Genomic DNA, 21,684 nt, shown 5'->3' with positions numbered 1-21,684 from the left:
CTGGTGGGCTGCCCCTGTGTCCCTCTGGCCCCTTCTGCCGCCTGTAACTTACATGCCCTGATCCAACACAGAATCTCACCACTCTCCTGCTGCCAGCTTTGCATCCTGTCACCATGGTTACTTCCAGCCATCACTTCTCATGATGTCATGGTAACGGGTCGCGAAGCCGGCTGCAAGAGAACAGTGAGATACAGCGCTGGATTGGGGCATGTGAGTAAGAGCAGGGGGACCAGAAGTGAAACAGAGGGAGATAAGAGGTGACACAGGGGGACAAAAGGGGCACAGGGTTAACTGAGATGACACAGAGGGGAATGGGGGGGACAAAAGAGTCATAGGGGAAACAGAGGGGGACAAAGGAGGCACAGGGGTGACACTTGCTATCACAATAAAGCCCATTTGCTGATTTGTCATTTTATCAGCCACGGATGTCGGTGAGCGCAATTTGAATTGTGATTAGTCATATACTTGAAGATTTGTCGGATTGCAATTGTATTGAATACGTTCTTGGACTGGTGAAAGATCAGTTGGACTTAGTATCATAATTGTGTGTGAGCGCTGCATAAAGTTCAAGGTATACTGTATCATATGGGGAGACGATATCCCACACGGGCTGTAGCAATTCGTAACAATAAGAGGATTGTTATTTTGTACAATAGTCTTTACCTTTGGGGAAGGAGTGCTGTCTGTGTGATATAAAATATCTCACACTATTATTAGAGGAGAGCACATGCCTTAATACACAGTATTTAAACAGGGGTGACACTGCTGAGACTTAAGAATGGATTCAGGTTAAGGGGTGTTAACCAGGGACTACATGTATTTCACTAGTCACTTTATTAGTTACATCTTGCTAGTACTGAGTATGACCTTTTTTTTTACCATCAGAACTACCTTAATTCTTAATGGCATTCCTCAGAGATTTTTGGTCCACATTGACATGATAGCATCATGCAATTTGCTCCGTCCACATTGCAGTTGGCTCTGCCTGCACTGTCATAACCACACCCATTTTCCACCATCCCACTTTCTTGGGGGAGGGAGGCACAAATTATTTGCCACTTGGGGCCACAAAAACCTTAGCAGCACCAATGCTAAGTGTTGTGCTTATTCCCTATATCATCTATCTATCTGGCCGTACACGTATTGATTCCACTACAAACTGCCTAAAGTACTAATTTGAAAACAATAGCAAAAAAAAATCTAAAAATGATCATTTGAAAGCTACTGATTTCAAGCAATATGATCAAAAGTTTTAGGCTCTGCCAGTTGATAAAATGATCACATTTGGACAAAAACAATCACAATTATTTAATTGTCACCATACAAAATTACATTTTTATGTTTAAATCTTATTGGATCTAAAGTGCATTAAATGATTGCAACGGAAACTTATGTGGCCAGAACAACACCTTTATAATTACTAACTCAAAACGACAATGCAGATGAAATACATTAAAAATGAAATGAAGATTAGAACGACACATTACTCTCAGTTTAGTCCAGTGACCCAAAATAACCCGATCAGGCTATTGCAGCCAGGACCATCGCAGAAAGATTTCTGATTAGGTTCTGCGCATCAACACATCTTGCTGTTAATTCACAACACGCTATGAACTTTCTTTTGTAAATATTTTCTCCTGCTTTATGCAATGTTTTGTATTTCTGGCAAGCATGGCCCACAGAAATAACAGCTTTTGCAAACAGTATTAGGAGCGACTGCAGTTAAATTGACAAATTACATCAAGCTGAATTCAAAGTATCCTATACACCAGTGATTGAACCCTTCCTCAGTTATGCTTCTGAAAGAAAATCTGGAGTGAAAATAACCTGATAACAAACAGTGTATCCACGGATACATGCTTACAGTAGACTTTACTAAAACTCCAAATGCTTACTCTGATTTTAGTGGCAGCACAGTGGTGTAGCACTCTTGTCTGGCAGTGCTGGATCTGAGCTTGAATCTGGGCCAAAACAATAGCTGCATGGAGTATGTACGTTCTCTTCATTTTAGTATTGGTTTCCTCCCACATCACAAAACCATACAAATAATGCTGGGTACACACAATACGTTTTTCCGCTCGATTTTACACTCAATCTTTTTTTCCGATCGAGTCTCTTATCTTCCGCTTGTTTTTCTTATCTTTTTCCATTCGCTTCTATCAGAAATCGAGCCAAATAACGATCGGAAGGAATATCAGACATGTCAGAAATTATCTATTGAACCCATCTATCGGGGGTAAAAACGTATGGTGTAATCCCAGCATAAGTTAATTACCGCTGCACTGCATTGCGATCCTGCAACTCGCAATTTCTACATTCCTCGTTAGTGACATGAAGTCATCGGGAACAGAGCAGGATCGCATTTAAGCTGGCCACTAACGGTCCAATTTCTAGCGAAAAATCGTTAGAGCGATCAGAAATTCTGATCGGATTGGTTGTAAATAATCTCCATTGGTGGACACAATCGATTATGAACGAGTGAAAAAAATGTCGCCCGAATGAATTTTCGTCGAACGAAAATTTGGATTTTCTTGGTGGTCGTGATAGATAGGAAGCAATGATTGGTTAGTTGATGGTGTAGTGAACGATTTTTAGTCCGATTAGAATTTCTGATTGCTCAAACGATTTTTCGCTAGAAATTGGACCGTTAGTGGCCACCTTAAGAATCGTTCAGGCCAGGGATTGCGTTTTGGGAACGAAGTGAGCTAATGGAAAATGAGCACCGCATTTACATGTAAAGGCATTTTGCATTCCCTCATTAATGTCTCTTCCAATAAAAGTTCCATTTCAGCCAGTAAACACTTCTATTTTTACAGTCCTAACAGGAGAATTGGAAATCTGGGAAACAATTTGATTATGAAAGTTCAGCTCCACATTAAAAATGATATGCACCCTGCATGTACAAACGCCCATCCCCAAGCCAATAATAACCAGTGCACTTTTACTGGCTTGAGGATAGACGTGTTTATTTCTCGATGCAGGATTAGAAAGGAGGAGTCCGCACACAGACTTGAGGAACAACAAGTACCAGAATTTATTGTCCCATCATATACATGTGCAACTAGATGTCAGACCTGCAAGGCCAACGATCGTTTCAGGGCCATTAAGGGTCCCCTTTGTCAAGGCAGGGAGCAGAGTGACAAACACCCAACACCCTGCCTTGATAAAGGGGCCCCTTAGAGGTCCCGAATCGGCCTTGCAGGTCTGACATCTGGTTGCATATGTATATAAGGGGACAACAAATTCTGGTACTTGTTGTTCCTCAAGTCTGTGTGCGGACTCCTCCTTTCTAATCTTGTACTGAGCAGCCTGGGAGTCCGGCAGCAGCATCCACACGTTGGTGTGCGGTTCTACTATTGGATGATATTTCTCGATGCAAACTGCTACTTTTCTGAATTTTACTGATTGATATAAGTTTGATCAGATCTTCTGTGGTTCGGAGTGCTGGTCATAGCTACACATATTAAGTTTGCCTGGTCTGCCTGCGCTCTGGCAGACTGATTATTGCATTGGTGGATTATTACTAGGAGTGCAGCCAAGAATGAGTATTTGTCTTTGAACACTGTACTGGTGTTCACGTAGGTCATCTCTGTTGTGGTCCATCAGGAACTGCCCACTTCTCTGCGCACAAATACAAAGGACTGCTAGCCTTCTATCCTCCCCTTCAAAGTTGTGAAGACTTCTCTGTGTAACATATCAAACTGAAAGCACAATCACACTCCCTAATATCACCAAACTGCTCTCCGATATTTAAGAGACGTAATACTGGTTTATCTGGCTGAGACAGGGCTGCAAACTGCTGTCTGTGTAAATAACACCAATTTAATTCTCAGCGCTAAGAAAAAAAACAAAAAAAAAAACTGCATAGCCTTCAACCCCTCCCCCCTCAAAAAATGAGTAAAAAACAATTTACGCCCATGTAACAGCTTTACCATAGGCCAAGTATCTGTGCAGATCACTTCAGCGTAGGATGGTGGGGTATTTTGCAATGAAGAGCACTGTCTTTGCAACATCTGTTCAGTAGATAGTGGTTCAACTGACAGGAAGCACAAACACAGATATGCAATACAAGTGACAAAGATTTCCTGCCTCTCTGGCACCGGTTTGGTTTCTGCATTAGTAACAGTATTTCAGTTCTAGCATCAACAGAAGAAAAGGATAACAGGTAAGCATAAATGCATGTATCCCCAAGAGATCAAAGCAGCAACATAAATCCCTGTATTCTAATTCTGTACTATATGATCTTTCTACACACTTGTAGCAGGAAGGTAACATCAAGCATTAACATGCAACGACGAACGCTAACCTTGTTGCTCTAACTCAGAGCTATACACCAACACATAAATACACAAAAATAAGGAGCCAGATCTCCTGTGATAAATCTGCAGGGGTATTGGTGCATGATAATACAAGATAAATCGTAACAATGTAAGCTAAACATGAGCCACCCACAATAGCAGAAGAGTATCAGCAAACATTCAAAAAGATAGCTGCACAATGCTATATAACAACACATCAACATCAATCAGTTTTGGTCTGTTTCCAGCTGATGGGAGATTGGATGGTTTACATTCAAATCACTAAACAATTTGGGGCCCGGATACATGAAGAATTTGTTGAAACTGCATCACACCTGCCTCAACCGCAGATCAACAGTGTCTACAAACTTGGTCACTCCCAGAATTCAACTCAAAATCTTAGGAGCCAGACCCTTCTGTCAAGCCGCCCCTACCCTTTGGAACTCCCTAAAGGTAGAAGAATCAGGGAACACTCAGCGATGCGATCAAACAAACGAGCGTCCCCAATCCATCTTCCTACCCGCGGGAGCACATGGCGGCACACGACGGGCACAAACAAGAGTTCAACGGATCGCAGCACTTTTTGAAAAAGTCGTCAGGGGATCTTTAAGATCCGAACTGCCGTGACTTTGTCTTAAACTAGCAAATGTTGTTTGTTTAATCGTGCACACGTACCCACATCAGGGCATCGCAGAAGGATTGCTCGCTGTGCTGGGGGGGGAAAAAAAATCACCGGTCACAGGAAAAATTATTTGAAAAATAGCGATGTGGGTATAAAAGACCGCACCATCCCTAGATGTATATAAACCCAGAGTGTAAAGGCCAGCTGTTCAGTCTAGTATTTTTGGTCATGCAGATATTTCCTATATACCGATTTCTGACAGGTTTCTGTGCTTTGAGCCCTATAAGAGAAAAGCACTTTACAAATGTTGGTACAAGCCACTATTTTGTCAGCCTAATGATTGCTCAGCATGCCGGCACATCATAAACAATCAATCAATTTATCACTGAACAGTTATGGAACGGTCTGGAGTGCAAACTAGATTTTCACTTCTTTCATTCACACAATGCTGCAGTATTTAAAGCCCTAGCTCAGTCTCCCATTTTATTTTAGTAAATTTACACTAATTGTCAATAACGGGAATAGCAACAGGGGTTGCGACCACATCGGGGCCCTGAAGGTCCCTCCCTCAACTACAGTATTAGCCCTCTATTGGTTCTGTACTCATAATAATCACTTCTATAGATATTTTGAATAGTGGTAATCAAACCGTTCCCCATCACCTTCTTGCACCTCTGATACTGTAGGTGGCATTGGCAGGTTTTGGTCCACTGTATCAATTGTTATGTATACAGTGCTTGGGGGCCCCAATGTAAAACTTGCATCAGGGCCCACAGCTCCTTAGCTATGCCACTGGTCAATGAACAAAGTTTTGTGCACTATATGTCTGTACGTAATGCAAGAGATATATTGAAAGTACCGGTACCTGTGTGGCTTCCGTTAGGCTGCATCCAGTAGGTCTTTATTGCCAGGAGAGTAGAAGTTCCTTTTCCAGGACAAAACCGATCTTCTCATCCAGCCCACCTCCTCAAACTGCTAAGAAAGAAAAACTGTGGTCAGGTCTGCAGCCTTATAAAAGCCTGTGTAGCTCTCATCGCCCTGCCCTGCTTGCAATAAGAAGCCATTCCTCAATACTCTTATTTAAGTTTTAGTTTTCAGAAACACACCAGAGAGTGTGTGGGAAGGGAAAGGGCTCCCTCACTCCTCATTAGGCCTTAGACTTTTTTTTTTTTTTTTCTACAATATACAACATTTTAAATATGCAATCCTGAGCTTTTAGGGCTATTTCTACTTAGTCATAATACGCAATGTTTTCCTGCATGTGAGCGGGATGGGGAAAATGCTCCCTAGTCAGACAGTAGGCTTGCAGTTCCAATTGGTGCAATTCTGGATGGCATGCTGTAGTTTTCTGTAGCAAGCATCTGAATCCATATAGCTATGTACAGCACGGCTATAGCAGCAGGGGTGCCGTATCTGAATCCATATAGCTATGTTCAGCACGGCTATAGCAGCAGGGGTGCCGTATCTGAATCCATATAGCTATGTACAGCACGGCTATAGCAGCAGGGGTGCCGTATCTGAATCCATATAGCCATGCATAGCACGGCTATAGCAGCAGGGGTGCCGTATCTGAATCCATATAGCCATGCATAGCACGGCTATAGCAGCAGGGGTGCCGTATCTGAATCCATATAGCCATGCATAGCATCAGGGGTGCCGTATCTGAATCCATATAGCCATGCATAGCATGGATATAGCAGCAGGGGTGCCATATGATTCCCTATAGCCATGCATAGCACGGCTATAGCAGCAGGGGTGCCGTATCTGAATCCATATAGCCATGCATAGCACGGATATAGCAGCAGGGGTGCCGTATCTGAATCCATATAGCCATGCATAGCACGGATATAGCAGCAGGGGTGCCGTATCTGAATCCATATAGCCATGCATAGCACGTCTATAGCAGCAGGGGTGACATATGAATCCATACAGCCATGCATAGCACGTCTAGAGTAGAAGGGGTGCCGTATCCAATTCAGAAATGGATGCGGCACCCAATGGAAATAGCAGGGCTATGGAGTCTGTGCAAAAATCATCCGACTCCGAAGTTGATGAACCCACCGACTCCGACTCCAGGTACCCAAAATGGCTCCAACTCAGACTCCTCGACTCTTTAGCCTAATAGTTACCAGGGCTGTGGATTTGGTACAAAAATCATCACACTCCCAACTCCTCAGTTTATGAAACTCCAGGTACCCAACATTTCTCCGACTCAGACAGCTCGACTGACTCCACAGCCCTGGGAAATAGGACCTAAAAGGTATTGTCGGTTTAGTTATCTGTAATGGATGTCAATTGAAGCACACAATCTCTGGCTCCTTGCTAGATACCATCTTAGCTTATTGAATGCTAACTTATTGTCCACAACAGAACATATGCATGTATACAAAGTAGCCAGATGTCAATCCCATTTTTATCAGGTATTGTATACATTTTGTCAGTACTGGTTTACAGTTCTATTGACCAGACTACAGCCTCGTCAGAGGCTTTAAAGCGGATCCGAGATGAAAAACAAACTATAACAAGTAACTTGTCTATATATCTTATCTAAAGTTTAGATAGTTTACACAGCAAATTTAGCTGCAAACAGTTTCAACAGAATATGATTATTTCTTCCTGTGATATAATGACAGCGGCAATGTTCTGTTTGTAAACATTACACACAGACAAGCTAATCTGCATCTCCAGCCCTCAGCCTGTGAAAACCTAATTTCCCCTCCTCCCCTCTGCCTCTGAAATCTCTGGCTAGTAACACCTCCCCCTCCTCCTGCCCAGACTGAGCTCCTGTAAGCCCTTGCTACTGTCTGAAAACGCCAAGGCACTCTGAAAAGCTGTGGGCGTGGCTTGTTTAGTTTATTGGGAATTAGAGTATTAAAACAAAAACAAAAAAGTATTTGGCTTGAGACATGCCGTATAAACTCTATCAAAGGAACACAATTATGCAATGAGTAAAAGTTCATCTCGGATCCACTTTAAGTAAACTTCATAATAGCAAGCAAGTTGAAGCTACATACACGCGCTACATTACACTCAGCCGAGAGAGCCGATAAACACCACCTCAGGCAAGAATCTGGCGTGCATACAGAAGCCTCCCCGAACAATGTCTAAAGAGCCGACATGCAATTTCCAACATCCCTCCTCCCCTCTCCATAGTAACATACACCTCACTAGCCAGCCGTGCGGCAGTCCTAGTATGAGGCTTTACTGTGACCAATCTGTCCCTGTCTGCACTGACTTATTGCTCTTAAACATCGGCTATTGCTGGCGGCCAAATTAACTTTTTTTCTAATTTAAGATTCAGCTATTGTTGGCGCCCAAATTTGTCACCGAGTGCTGCTAAAGATGTAATTCTCATGAATTCTCATATTTGGTGGCACCCAAATAATTGACAGAGAATTTAAAATCTGTGTGGCCACCACCGCCCAGGTGCCCCCCCCACCCACCCTCTCATCTGTGCTCCCCTTGGCTGGCAGCAGAGCTCTCACCTGTGCAGCTGACACATGTCCTCCTGTGTCTGGAAGTTTACTTCATGCCGCAGGTCTCCTCCTTCACGTGCCCTCTTCTCTACCAGTCATGTGACACAAGCTGAAGTTCAAACCCTAGAGGTCTGGCGTGTATGCAGCTGGATCTCTAGTGTTTGATTGTCAACTTGTGTCATATAAGCAGAAAGTGAAAAGGACACAGGGAGGAGGAGACCCACGTCATGAAGTAAACCATCAGACGCGGGAGGACCCGCACCAGCAGGACAGGTGAGAGTACTGCGGTTACTCTCCGTGGGTCATCGTCAAATTGAATATTGCTCGTGACACGCTCCAGACTTGCTGACTGAGCAAAGGTTTTCCATCCTGCACGACTGACTGACAGAATTCGATCAGGCAACATTTGAGTTACCGACTTCTAGCAGATTCAATCACAGTGATCAAATCTGCCATATATTGGCGTGTAAAATAGTCTAATGTATGGTCAGCTTTACTTTCACTGGAGAACTGTTCTTCAGCACACATTAATGTAAAAGACCTGCAGAAATGTTAGATTTCACTTGAGAAAATAAAATGATGAATGTTTGGAAAGGAGAGCTCAAAACTAAGCTCGGTAAAAACATGTAAACCTTCAGTATTTCCTCAATCAGACTCATCTCTAATTCAACAGCAGTCATTATCTGCCAGTGCATGAGCCAGTTACATGTGGGCAAGGTCTGAATTAGGTAAATCAGCCAAATAATCCATGTGCAAGGTCACATTTACTGCATTCGGCAGCACTCCTGTAAAGACTTTATCAAAGTAATTATTTTCTGCAAGATCACATATAAGAAAAAAAAAAAAAAAAAAAGTGTGAAATATCACATTTTGAAACTATTTATTAATCACCAGAAGCCTTTTAAGAGGTAAAGTTTTAAGAGACAACTTTAAAAGTGGCAATATCATTTGCGTGTCTTTTCAGGTCACCTGATATTGCAGTTTTTTTTTAGCAACATTAGTATTTTGTCTGAGGGAAAGGCTAACTTTAGACCTCATCTGAGCCTTTAACTGTTCATGTTTTTTTATGGAATTCTTGCTGGCTGACCTTGAAATTTATGACCAATCTACAACAGAACCGATGTGTTCCCAAACTGCAGAACATGCTATTCTGGCATACAGAATACATTTGTTTCTATTAATGGCCTATTGTTATTTACAGTTTAAATATGGTTATTTTTACAGTTTTAAGTTCAGCTTTCTAAGCTAAAGAACACATATGTATTTTGAAGCATAAAATATAAGGACTCCTTCACACTGGGGTTTGCAAACCGATAGCAAAATCCCCATCTTTTTGCAAAGCGATTTTTCAGCAACTTTTCTCTGTACAGGAAAGCGCTTTTGGAGTGACTGTGTTTTGCAATTCTACAGCACTGAAATCATTGCAAAAATCGCTAAAAATGCTGCATGCAGCGCTTTTGTGATTTCAGCAAATCACTGGCGATTCCCAAGTGTGAACCCTGCCATACACACTGCATTGCAGTAGCACTTTTAGAGCTCTCCAGCGACTGAAAAGGCTGCTGAAATCGCTAGTAAAACGATCAAGTGTGAATGAGGCCTAAATTCTCATACACATGCTAGATACTTTAATGTAATCAGTCAATACATCAAACTGGCATGACTCAAAATTATCAACAATCCTTAAAGTGTACCAGAGACCACTAATAATAAAAGTTTTATACAGTATATACCTGGGGCTTCCTCCAGCCCCCTCCTCACAAATTGCTCCCACGCCACCATCCTCCACCTTCTCCCATTACCAGCCCAGTAGTCTGGCCAGTCTGCACATGTGCAGTGCGGCCCCCTGTCTCGGTCCCGTGGCTGGGAGCGTTCTGCACCTGCGCAGTGCGCCGACTCGCCAAACCTACGGGGCTGATAACGGGAGAAGGCGGAGGAAGACGGCATGGGAGCGATTGGTCCGGAGGGGGCTGGAGGAAGCCCCAGGTATGTATACATCTTCTATTAGTCAAAAGTGACCCTGAGATGACATCAATGCAAGAATTCATACATTCCCGGGGCTTCCTCCAGCCTCCATTAGCCAGATCAGTCCCTCGCCACTGTCCTCTGCCTTCTCGATCATCTGCTCTGGCTCCCTGTAACTTTGGGAGTCGGGGCTTACAGCGCATGTGCGTCCAACATGCACTATAGCCGTGTCTTGCATGCGCAGGGATTCAGATGCAGTCCGCAGAAAACTGCAGGCGGCACTATTATTACTTTTGGCCACAAGTGGTTCGGATGCAGCCTATTGATTTTCAATGGGCTGTGATTCTGTATCTGAAATTGCGTACGGAAAACAAAACAGTTTACCACCAAGTGGAAATAGGCCCAAAAGTTAAGCTGTCACCCATGCATGTTAATTAACAGCAGCAGTGGTAAGGAGACAAAAAGCGCTGGGCACCAGGACATCTGCTTCCAGTGCATTTACTGGACAGATACATGTACAAAAAACAGTTAGGGCTGAGTCTAACAGCTGTTTCACTGGTCTATCCGCTTCATCATGTCAATTAACCACACTAAATGATAATTGTGCAAATACTAACTACAGAGGATTGTTTTAAACAGTTACGAGCAAAATAAAAAGATTCAAATACAGTAAATAAAAATATAAATACTACATTTTGCTTCAGTACAACTGAACTTCTTAAGCACAGGCACACTCAGGATCTTTATCTACTTTTAGCATAGGGGCTGATAATGTGTATGTAACAATCTATAAAGGCCATTGCATCATTGTAATCTGCATCTGATGTCATGCAGCATAGCAGCTACAGAAACTCACATGACTACACTTTCCCCTGGAGAATACACTCTAGGCCTCACACTGTACTTGGAAAGGTTGTGAGAAAGACTGCTTTTTTTGCTGCTAGTAACTAGTGAGAGATCATTTAGATTCAGAATAAATTTATTTTGTGCCTCGAAGAAAACAATCTGCAACAAAATGCATTTTCTTTTCTTTATCCTTGCAAGTAGGTTTTGTACTCTGATAAAAAGGGCTACTAGAGGGAGAGTTTACCCTGGGCATCAAATACTACCTTTATGCTGAGGACACCATACCCCTGATCTCTCATCCACCACCATGGACAAGGTCTCCTCATGACTTACCTATTTCCTCTAGGATGTCAGCTAGGCTCCTGAAGCTTAACCTAGACACTAAACCTAGACCTAAAACTGAACTCCTGATCTTTCCACCCCACACTGCTTCACCCCTCCCAGATTTTCACCTCACAATCGACAACACAGCCACTTGTCCTACATCCCAGGTCCGTTGCCCTTTCCTTCATCACCCACATCCAAAACATCACCCAGTGTTCTCCCCAGGCTCTTTTAGCTGGGTGCTGCACCCGGCTAGTTTTGGTGAGCACCCGGCTGTCATTGGCTCACCTCCTCCTATGCTGTAAGCAGAGTTGCTCATAGAAGCACCAGCCCTGCATTCTCTCATCTCGCCCCACCCGGGTACTTGTTCATGCCACCCGGGTACTTTTTCATGCCACTCGGATGGAAAAAATTTCTGGGGAGAACACGGCCAGAGCCTGCAATTTCCACCTCTGTAATACCACTAAGATCCCTCCCTTCTTGATCCTGGACACTACCAAGCTGCTCATCCATGCCCTCATCCTCTCCCGCCTTGATCACTGAAACGCCTTTCTGTCTGGCCTCCCCTTAAAACGCATTCCCCCTTCAATCAGCTATGAAGGCGGTTGCAAGACCCATCCATTCTTTTCACCACTCCGCTTCCACATCCCCCTCTGTAAATCCCTGCAATGGCTCCCTAGCCGATTTAGGATACGTTTCAAGATTCTATGTCTGGCCTATAAATATATATGCACAAAACCTGCCTTTCCAACATCTCGGACCTTGTTCACAGGTATACACCAGGTCGTCCCCTCCGGTCCTCCAACGACCTTCACAGGGCTGTGGAGTCGGAACAATTTTTTGGGTACCTGGAGTCAGAGTCGGTGGTTTCAATAAACGGAGTCGTCAGATGATTGTGTGATCCTTTCTTATGACAGCCTTATGACACAGGCCGTACACACGCTAAACATACTGCCTGATTGTGGTCTGACTTTAGTCTGTTGGATGACAACCAGGCATGTGTACGTGCAAACGACTTGACGAGCGACTGATAACAGGCGTTTCGAACGATCCAAGTGTCAGATCTATTCACACGACTGTTAGTCTGATATCGTGCAGGTGATGCATGTGTACAACACGTTTTAACGACTAGTACTTGTTTTTTGTCATTCTGCTTTCAAGGCACAGTATGTAAATGAGTTGGTAGTTTGTCCGGACGTGTGGACATACAGGTCATGCGGTTCGTCAGGTCATGTGCACAATGTGCACTTGTTGAACGTGTGCATGTAGCTTTAGATCATCTCCTCTTGATTACGGTCTCTGCATTATACATCGTAGTACTGTTCATCCTGTGTTATGTATGCATGCCTGAAGCAGCCATTCAAGGATATGTACTGTTGCCCTGTGTATGTGTGTGTTCTGCTTACTTAGTAGCCAATATCAATGGGGCTCACAACAACACAGAGCATTCACAACAATGAGAACTTTGTGCTCACCTAACAGACACACACCTAGAATCATTGAACGCTCCACTCAGCACCTCCTTATGCTGGGGACACACGGTACGTTTCTGTACCGTGTATCGAGCCGCTGATGCTCGCAGCTGATAATTTCCGACAGGTCCGATATGACCCGCCGGATCGATACCCCGCTTGATCCCCGCAGGCGGACAATAGCGGGGAGTGGAGCGGAAGATAAGGAAGCGCCCGCGGGGACGAGCAGGAATCAATCCGGACGGCGGCGGGGACGCGCGAGAGTCAATCCGGCGGCTAATCGAGCTGCAGGGTCGACCCATGTATGCCCAGCATTATACCTTTATATCTTGGGCCCTCAGCAGGATAGATTCCCTTGCTTGTCTATAGACTAATGCCTGGAACACACCACGCAATTTCCTGTCAGATAGATGGGTCGATAGATAATCTCCGACAGATCAAATCAGATTTCTGATCGATTTTCTGATCACTTGTAAGCAAATCGATCAGAAAAATTATCCAGTGTTTTCCCCAGGCTCTTTTTAGCCAGGTGCTCCACCCGGCTAGATTTGGTGACCACCCGGCTGTCATTGGCTCACCTCCTCACCTCCTCCTATGCTGTAAGCAGAGTTGCCCTGCATTTTCATCTCAACCCACCCGGCTACTTTTTCATGCCACCCGGCTGGAAAAAAAATTCTGGGGAGAACACTGTGATCGGAAATAAGATCTGACCTGTCGGAAATTATCTATTCAACCCATCTATCTGACAGGAAATTGCATGGTGTGTACCAGGCTTTAGACCAGTAAGGAGGTGGGTGAATTACTGCCATAGCAGAAAACATAAGTTCCTAGCTGGTTCACAGTCAGAAGAAGAGCAGGGGAATTCAATTATAATGTAGGAAAATAAAAAAATGTCCAATTTCCTTGAGAAAAAAAATGAGTTGATGTGGTTAAGGAAGCCTAGGAGGTCCTAGTATCCACTAGAGGATGAAATACTTAAACCTCCTCTGCCCCTTATTCTCATCTATGGTGAACAAAAGTCTAGTTAGTAATTTTCAAGTTCACCGACTATTTCCAGGGCTTGCTCCCGCAGCTTCATATAAAAATGGCTGCCTCCGATGTAGGCTATATTATTTCCCTCATTTATGCATTACCATGAGTAAGTGGCCCAAAAAATTAGAGACACTTCTTATTAAAAGTAAACCAGTCCGCCAGTGACAGAGTGACGTAACAATACAGAGATGCTTATATAATGAACGCTCAGCTCCAGATGACATAGTGATCATGGAAGTTAATGTCAAAATGAGTAAGAAAAGATTTAGGGCCCATTTCCACTTGTGCCGCACGCGTCTGCGAGACGCACAGCGGCACTTCCGGGTCTGCGGGCACTCAGCGAATCCCATCAGCCGGCACGGCTATGGGATTCGCAGCCTCCTGCACAACTTCGGATTGAAAAGCCGGCCGAATTGCTAGCGCAAGCGATTCGACCGGCGGCACTATTACTCCCTATGGCAGGGTTTCCCCGCGTGATTTGCCTGCGGGGAAACTCTGCGGATTCGGCCCGGAAACCACGCAAGTGGAAACGAGCCCTGAAGTGACTTGGAATGAGGGATGACAGTCGATGCAAGAAGAGCTGATACTAGCAACTCTGAAACGATGACTCTTAGGATTTTATTGCCAAACAGTATGTTGAGTGTTAACTTTAGAGACCAGGTTGATTGAAGAAAAATGTTCAAGCAATAAGGATTATTCTGGTCGAAAAAGGCTGGTGAACGAGATAGGTGAAAGGCAAGTAGCACACATAGGGCTCGAGTCTCTAAACCGTGATAACTGCTATTATGGTCGCAATAGCATTTTGTGCAAGATATAACCTGCGTATCGTTTTTGTGCACAATTGCGAATTTTTCATGCGCAAATGTGTATTTTACGAGAAAACATAGCGATTGCACGTGAAAAACGTTACACAAAAAACCCTAGCGCGAACATGATAGTTTAGTGAATCAAGCCCATAGTCTGCAGCAACAGAAAGGCAACGACAACAAATTACAGCTGAATTCAATGCAGGTGCATCACAAAGCATATCTCAATGCACAACAAGACAGACTTTACAAAGGATGGGCTTTTTAGCAGCAGGAGACCATCAAGAGTGCTTTTGGGATAACAGAAAAATGTTGTGGGCCCTTGCCACCATGCTCAATCGGTCTCAGGGCTCAAACCCACTAGAGTGATTTTCTGAGCATATAGGGAGCGATTCAAACCGCTAGCGAAACGCTCAGCTGATGTTAATGGATGGGCTAAATTCCACTGGAGCAATTGCGATTACCAAATCGCAAAATGCAGAATACGCTGGCATAATCACTCATAATTGCTCATCAAAACCTGCACAGAGCGATTTTGCTAGAGTTACTGCACGCTGTAACAAAATTAAAATTAATTGAAAGGACCAATCAGAATTAAAAACGCTAATTGCTACACAACCACTGACATATTGAATACACTTTTTAAAATCACTACTGAAAATGCTCATGAAATCGCTTGCAAACCGCTCATACAAACCGCTAGCAATTGCGATTAGCGATATCGTTTTGTAGTGGGTTCCAGGCCTCAGATTGGTGTCAGCTCAATTCTATTGAGCATTTGTGGGATGAAGTCAAAAGATCATTTTAATGCTTGGAAATGCCACCATCCAATCTGACCCAACTTAGAGCTGCAATTATGTCACCATTTCTCTGCAACAGTATGAGCATCTTGTTGCCAAGAATATCGGCTGTGGTCAGAGCTTAAAGTGGACCAACTCATTATTAGAGGGAGTCTCTAAATCATTGGCCACTCAGTCTAAAGAGGGCATGCTGTAATACAATCTACAATCATCCTGTCCCCAAGGCCACCTGTGGTGACTTCAGCATCCTGTCTTTAACCAATGCTGACTGGTCAGTAGCTCTGGTTCAGTCATACCATATACCGTACACAAATATGAAAGTAGAGCAGTTTAGGGCCAGCATTTATGCTTTAGAAACTGTTGTGAAAGAGTTATTTTCTGAAGCATTTTTTTTGTATATCAAAAAACTGCTTCCTGTAAACTGCTATATATTTATATTTATACTCGAATGCAGTGGTTAGGCTAGGTTCACAGTGGTCAGTTGGACAACTCACAAGTTGCAATGTGTTATAAAGAGTGTGAACTGCAATGGAGACTGGACATAGACTTTAATACAAAAGCCTGCATGCAGCAAAACAGAATTACACGATTTGTTACAACGCAGAATTGTATGGGCAGTGAGTTGACAAACAAAAGTATTCTGCAACGTAACTGAGCACAGTGAACTAGGCCTTAGGCCCAGTTCACACTACAAAATTGAATCACTAAGCGCTTAGGGATTGAGATTTTTCAAAGCAATTTTTAAAGGAATGTGCATTTTTGCACATTCCTTTAAGAAAAATCGCTTTAATAAAATGGTACAGGGAGCAGGTTTTCCATTTTGTTAAAATCACAACGCTGCAGTGAGTACCTCCTGATAGGGTTTAACTGCTTTAGCGCTTTGCCGATTGGCAAAGTTGATTGAGTAACCCACCAGTTGGATTTGAGAAGGTTGAGGCTACGTTCGCAGTGGGGAGTTGTGAAGCTATGTTATAAAGTCTTATAACGCAGCTTACCGCACTGCAATGATAAGCCTATGAGACGTTCACAGTGCGACGTTAGGAGTCTCATGGTAATGAGGAGCGTTATGGTAATACACTGCTGAAGTGCGTTACCCCTTAATGCAGGCGTTACTGGGTACAGGAAAGCATACTTTTCACTGCCTTTATGCTTTACTGTACCTACTGTATGCGACGGTAATGCAGCATTACTGTGCGTTACCTCCTTTTTTGCTTTGCGTTGTAATGTTGCATTGCAACTTTTATGTTGCATCACAATGCAACGTCCCACTGTGATCCTTGCCTCAATGTGAGTTTTCTCAATCACATTTAACCCATAAAATGGATATTCCTACAACTTTGCCAAGAGAGACACGCTGGACTTCAACAACGAAGACAGAATTCACAACCGTGGCCAGACCGCGTTCTGCAGAGACGGTGAATATGCAGTGTGACATTGTCTTATGAAGGATTTTATGGATGCATTTTATTGATTGATTAAAAACGCGCTGGTTTTACACATGAGGAGTGTTTTGTTTTGAGGAAAAAAATGGACTGATGAGTATTGGATGATGTTTAAGTGAGTCTGTCAAGTGGTGATTAAGGCACTGAACATATTCATGGGCCTATCGATACAAGGAAGACAAGGCTAAGCAGTTTGATATACCTATACATGAGGATATCTGGTGAGCAGGGGGAGGAAAGGTGGGGGGGAGGGGTGACCCCAATGCCTTGGTGACTTCTTCCCATGTCTGTGATCACTCAGTGCTGATAGCTTGAAAAACATACACTTGGTGGAAGTCTAGCTAATTATCTAAAAATAGCAAAAACTTTTTTTATTTTAGTACAATTCATAATTTGTTTTTTCCATACTGAAAACACATACAAAGCAATATTTTCATTATTAGAGAAAATAATTTGTGATTCTCCTGTGTGGAAATCTAGCATCTCTAAAGTTGTCCCAAGGCGCCATTCAGTGATCTGTCATGACGGATCGCTAAACAGATGAGCGCATTGTTCTACTTGCTCTTTCGCCATCTCCCATTCTTTTTCCACATACCAGGCTGCATGGTTATAGCCACACAATGCGTCTGTACCATACTTGCTCCCGAAGCTGGACAGGCCGGTCATCAATGATCAGTCTTTAGGAAAGATACTGACCATCTTTACATAACCAACTGTCATGTCTCTAAGTAATTGTGCACGGACTAAACGTTACATAGCTGCCTAGGGCTTTCCAGATGGACAGCTGAACTGTGCGCTTGTCAGGCATTTTACCCTCTCATTGGTGGCACTGCGCACCTCTCTGCAATTTAATGCAGCCGAATAGCAGCATTTGCATTCCCACGCGTCACACCTGGCAGCACAAAAGCCCGTAATATCGCATCTAAGTAATCGCATCTACAGTGGTTTGCAAAAGTATTCGGCCCCCTTGAAGTTTTCCACATTTTGTCACATTACTGCCACAAACATGAATCAATTTTATTGGAATTCCATGTGATAGACCAATGCAAAGTGGTATACACGTGAGAAGTGGAACGAAAATCATACACGATTCCAAACATTTTTTACAAATAAATAACTGCAAAAAGGGGTGTACGTAATTATTCATCCCCCTTTGGTCTGAGTGCACTCAGTTGACCATATACATTGCCTGATGAGTGCTAATGACTATATAGAGTGCACCTGTGTGTAATCTAATGTCAGTACAAATACAGCTGCTCTGTGACAGCCTCAGAGGTTGTCTAAGGCCTGGAACCCACTGCAAAACGCTATCGCTAATCGCAAGCGCTAGCATTTTGTATGAGCAGTTTGTCAGCGGTTTCATGAGCGTTTTAGGAAGTGATTTTACAAAGTGTATCAATTTGTCAGCGATTGTGTAGCGATTAGCGGTTAGCGTTTTAAAGTCTGATTGGTCCTTTCAATTAATTTTAATTTTGTTACAGTGTGTGTTAACTTTAAAACGCTAGCAAAATCGCTCCCTGCAGGTTTTGATGAGCGATTACACCAGCGTTTATATACTTTACATTGAAGCACTAACGCTCGCAAAATGCTGCATGTCCTGCGTTTGCAATTTGAGGAATCACAAACGCTCCAGTGGAAGTTGCCCCATCCAATTACATTAGCTGAGCGTTTTGGCAAAACGCTAGCGTTCTGTAACGCTCCTAAAACGCTCTCAAAATCGCCCTTGTGGGTTCCAGCCCTAAGAGAATATTGGGAGCAACAACACCATGAAGTCCAAGGTACACACCAGACAGGGATAAAGTTATTGAGAAATTTAAAGCAGGCTTAGGCCCCGTTCACAATGCACGTGTTCCCATCCGTGTTTCTTTAACGCGTGCAGGAGGCCAACACGCACGACATCAGACAATGCATAGAGTGCACTGTCTGATGTTCACACTGCATGCGTTCCAGACCAGTGTGGTCTGGGAACGCATGCTTTACGCAATTTTTCCAAAAACGCGCGGCTGTCCCATTCACTTTTAGTGAATGGGATCAGCCACGCAATGCATACAAACGCAGATGGCGTACGTTCATATGCGTTGAGCGTTAGTAATGTGAACGGGGCCTTAGGCTACAAAAAGATTTCCAAAGTCTTGAACATCCCACGGTGCACTGTTCAAGCGATCATTCAGAAATGGAAGGAGTATGGCACAACTGTAAACCTACCAAGACAAGGCCGTTCACCTAAACTCACAGGCCGAACAAGGAGAGTGCTGATCAGAAATGCAGTCAAGAGGCCCATGGTGACTCTGGACGAGCTGCAGAGATCTACAGTTAAGGTGGGGGAATCTGTCCATAGGATAACTATTAGTCGTGCACTGTACAAAGTTGGACTTTATGGAAGAGTGGCAATAAGAAAGCCATTGTTAACAGAAGAGCATAAGTCCCATTTGCAGTTTGCCACAAGCCATACGGGGGACACAGCAAACATGTGGAAGAAGGTGCTCCGGTCAGATGAGACCAAAATGGAACTTTCTGGCCAAAATGCAAAACGCTATATGTGGAGGAGAACTAACACTGCACATCACTCTGAATACACCATCCCCACTGTCAAATATGGTGGTGGCAGCATCATGCTCTGGGGGTGCTTCTCTTCAGCAGAAACAGGGAAGCTGGTCAGAGTTGATGGGAAGATGGATGGAGCCAAATACAGGGCAATCTTGGAAGAAAACCTCTTGGAGTCTGCAAAAGACTTGAGACTGGGGCGGAGGTTCACCTTCCAGCAGGACAAAAACCCTGAACATAAAGCCATGGAAACAATGGAATGGTTTAAAACAAAACATATCCATTTGTTAGAATGGCCAAGTCAAAGTCCAGATCTAAATCCAACCGAGAATCTGTGGCAAAATCTGAAAACTGCTGTTCACAAATGCTGTCCATCTAATCTGACTGAGCTGGAGCAGTTTTGCAAAAAAGAATGGGCAAGGATTTCAGTCTCTAGATGTGCAAAGCTGGTAGAGACATACCCTAAAAGACTGGCAGCTGTAATTTACAAAGTATTGACTCAGGGGGCCGAATAATTATGCACACCCCCACTTTGCAGTTATTTAATTTTTTTTAAATGTTTGGAATCATGTATGATTTTCGTTCCACTTCTCATATGTACACCACTTTGTATTGGTCTATCACGCGGAATTCCAATAAAATTGATTCATGTTTGTGGCAGTAATACGACAAAATATGGGAAACTTCAAGGGGCCGAATACTTTTGCAAAAAGTAAGGCTGCAACTGTGCTCAGATGCGATTCAATAATAAGGAGGCTGTCTGTCTGCCACCTGAGTGGAACAAGCTACACAAGAGCCGCTGACAGGCGGCGAATTCACTGCCTTCAGCCTCCTTTGAGAAAGTGGCCTTATTGCTTTTGGTTAAGGTTAATTAGACAGGTGGAAGCTACAGTGAGATGTTTTTCAATCACTTGCTCTTCAGCCCAGCTGAGTATGGACACAACAAAGACTCATCTCTAGTGCTTCGGCTTATCTGGAGAGCGTGTCAGACAGTGAATGTGACCATAAGATACAAGCTTGCATGAACTGTACTGAGGCTTGATTTTACCAACTGTTCGTGCTCAGTTCCTGTTCATGTAGCAAGTTGTGCATGAGAAATCATGCACTCACCAGTATATGGACACATTCAGAGAAATGTTCTCAAGCTTTTAAAATCTCCCATCAGCCAAAAAAAGAAAAAAAAGAGTGGATCTTGGCAGGGAGCTGAGCAGTGGCAGTCTATGTGATGTTGGAAGCTCCTCCCTCACTAACAAGATCTCGCCTGTAGTGTGTGGGCCACTAGTCGATCGCTTTCGATTAACCACACTGAAGCCGATTATCTAATAAATTACATCACCAAAAGTGGCCATGCATCTAGCAATGATGGGCAGATTGGACCGAGAGCCAAATCTCTTTCTAACCGAATAGGATTAGAAAGAGATCTGTCGGCTACCCATGCACCGCAGGCAGTTTCCCAGCCCATTCCCAATCAATTTCAGCATGAAATCTCTCAGGAATCAGCCGAGTGTGTATAAATGTGTATGTAATGTGTGCATTTATACATTACCTGTCTAGTGTCGCGATGCCCGTCTGTCTTCTGAATCCGCCGCTCTTCCATAGCCGCATACACACCGCTGGCATGGCATAGGACATCACACGCTGGCGTGTATGGTGCTAATGGAAGAGTGGGGATTCGGAAGACAGACGGACACTGCAAATTTCTAAAATGTTCATTATATAAAAGACAGATACTGAGGAACAGTAACCATAATATACCAAAAAAAAAAAAAATCATACTGTGTTTTTTTCTTACAATAGCTGTTACACTTCAGTACATATTATGTATTTTTCATCATGGCAGATTGAGCATTTATAAAGCAAACAAGTGTTACTGGAAATGAACAGCTATTCCAATCTATTCTACTATGATAATAAGCACTGGTGGCCAGAGAAAACATAGGTGTGAGCGCATGAAATGCCCATCAATAGCTGCACACACCTATAAACAAAACTTCAATAATAATTCTAGTTCATTAGCAGCATCAGTGAATGCTGAAAAGCATTTACACCCAGTTATGGGG

At 43.5% G+C, this 21,684-nt stretch overlaps 1 protein-coding gene across 4 annotated transcripts in view; it reads right to left on the bottom strand.

Annotated features, from left to right (window-relative positions):
* ELF1 (E74 like ETS transcription factor 1) overlaps nt 1–21,684 on the bottom strand; it is a 130,593-nt gene that overhangs the window by 86,899 nt on the left and 22,010 nt on the right. For 3 of the 4 annotated variants that reach the window (XM_068267810.1, XM_068267807.1, XM_068267808.1), the window contains exon 2: nt 5,786–5,895. The gene's annotated coding sequence lies outside the window, so the exon portion shown is untranslated. The remainder of the gene's footprint in view (nt 1–5,785; nt 5,896–21,684) is intronic. The other variant, XM_068267809.1, reaches the window with a different exon arrangement.

This window comes from Hyperolius riggenbachi, chromosome 2, assembly GCF_040937935.1.
Source record: "Hyperolius riggenbachi isolate aHypRig1 chromosome 2, aHypRig1.pri, whole genome shotgun sequence".
Classification (NCBI taxonomy): domain Eukaryota; kingdom Metazoa; phylum Chordata; class Amphibia; order Anura; family Hyperoliidae; genus Hyperolius; species Hyperolius riggenbachi.
Note: the sequence above shows the minus strand (reverse complement) of the source record. Positions and strands in the feature narration are given on the sequence as shown.